This window comes from Notamacropus eugenii, chromosome 1, assembly GCF_028372415.1.
Source record: "Notamacropus eugenii isolate mMacEug1 chromosome 1, mMacEug1.pri_v2, whole genome shotgun sequence".
Lineage (NCBI taxonomy): Eukaryota > Metazoa > Chordata > Mammalia > Diprotodontia > Macropodidae > Notamacropus > Notamacropus eugenii.
The window spans coordinates 271,321,399-271,323,730 of record NC_092872.1 but is presented as its reverse complement, the minus strand read 5'-3'; positions in this window follow the sequence as shown (position 1 = coordinate 271,323,730).

Below are 2,332 nucleotides of genomic sequence, written 5' to 3'. Positions count from 1 at the left end.
TGAATCTGTATGTTTTTCTTATACCCCACATCAATAACAATTTTTTCCTCTCTGTTAAAATAAAATCTGTTTCATTTTCTATTTTGGTATTTGGTATTCCTCATGCCCAATACCTATTACCCTTTTCTCAAAGAAAGTGTGCATGACAGAGAAGCATGAGGCTTCTATGTAATCTACAAGTCTTTGGCCTCCCTCATTTCTTTTTCCGGAACTATACTTTTCCCTATTTTTTTTCTCCTCATCTTTAGCAGAGCCATCTCCAGTCATCCTGATCTATATCTCACTACTGGACCCAAATGGCTCTAGAGGAGAAAGTAAGGCTGGTGACTTTGCACAGCCCTTCCTCACTTAAATTCAGTTTACCTGCAAGTCATGGCATCATATTCTTAATGTCATGTCTTCTTCAAGAAAGAAGAACAAACCACAACAACCCCATCTTTAACGTTTCCCATCCTTGTTTTGAATAGTGTCAGAGTATGTGTTTATTTCATTTGGAGGGGTTTAGCAAGTTCTTCCATAAATTTCTGTGTTACTTCATCCTTAGCTATCAACGTTGGTACATAAGCTACAATTATTTTCATGGTGGTCTCTGAAAATACATCGTTGGTTGCTGCAATACATGATGACCAAATATCCTATGAGATAATATTTCTTGTCTTTGGCCATATGGTAAATCTAACTCATCTCCCTCTCTTTGTTTGCCTCTCCAAGAAGGACCTATGAACCATCCATCCATTTAGTCACAACTTCCTTGGGGTTCAATGAAGGAAAGACAGAATGAATGAAAGAGCACCCATGAAATACATACTAGGTATTAAGCACTGGGTATTGGGCACACCAAAAGAAGAGCAAGGCAGTCCATGTTGTCAAGGAGTTCATGTTAATAAATGGAGACAAAACAGAGAGGAAGTTTCAGGTGGTCAGCTAAAAGGTCAAGGGTATTTGCAGCAAAGCAGAAGGTAGCACATCTTCTTTACTGTCATTTTCATTAATAAAGCTATATTAGTTTTTGATGTTGAACCATTTGATAGTGCCAAGTCTTTGACATCTAGATCTTTCATTCTCAGACCTTTTGTAGCTCTGGCTGCTAAGGAGGTGGGGTGGAGGGAGGGAGGAGGTAGAGTATATACAGAGGAAATTGCCAAGTGACAATTCCACAGGGGCTGCTTCTCAGGATTGTGGCTGCAGGGGATAGGCTGGTGGTAGGAAGGAGGTTAAGTCCCCAAGGCTCTCAGTTTACCTGCTCAGGACTTTGGTTGGCATTGGTCAGTCAACTAGCATTTATCAAGCACCTACTATGTGCTAGTCACTCTGCTAAATTCTGGGAATATAAAGGCAAAAAACTCCCAGTTATTGCCCTCAAGGAGTTCTCAGTCTAATGTAAATGGTGATAGAGTTGTTGGACCTCTTCTCCACAAGGGCTGTTCCCCTTGACGGCGAGTACAAGGGTTGAGCTGGAAATGATTTGGAGGACCCTACTATTATATGTGTGTGTTTGTGTGATATAGATATGTATACAAAACATATAGATATATATGTGTATGTATGCATGTATGTATATAATGCATATTAATTATGAAGAACATCAAAATATTCTCTGGCTTTTCTAGCATTACATCTACTCAATCACTGAACAAAGCATTCACATTCAGAAGACCCTTTGTCAGATTAAAGTTTATTGACAATCTAAAAGTTGAGTGATTCTTAACACCCTTTCCTGACACTGACCATCACTGCCAAAGCAGAAGGGGACGGGCTACAAAGTTCTGGGGACTGTTTTATTTTTCTCTGTTCTATGAGTTGTCATTGTCAAAAAAAAATTAAATCATCACCATATGATCAGCCTCCTGATGATATGACTCTCTGTAGTTAGCCAAGTTGGTTTTTCCTAGAAAACATTTCTTGCCTTCACAGTGCCTAGATGTTATGTGAGTAGACAATATTCACACATACCGTATAGGAATATGTGAAATAGATACAACATGGTTTTTGTATCTAAAGGGGAAGAATGGGGGAGATACTAGAAAATGACTCCTAATGAGCCTCGATGAAAACAAATCTTCACTGAGTCCAACCATCCCCATGAGCTTTCATCCTGTATCTTGCCTCCCCTTCTCGCTAACTCACTGTACTTTCTCCCCTCTGGATTTGAGCTCCTCTGTATTCTACATTCTGAATGAATGAATAAATCATTCATTAAGTGTTTGCTATGTATAAAACACAGAGCTAAGGCTTCGGGATACAAATAGAAAAATCAGACAGTCCTACTCTCAAGGAGATCACATTCCAATGGGTAAACAATATATAAGGAAGACTGAACTACAAGTCAAAT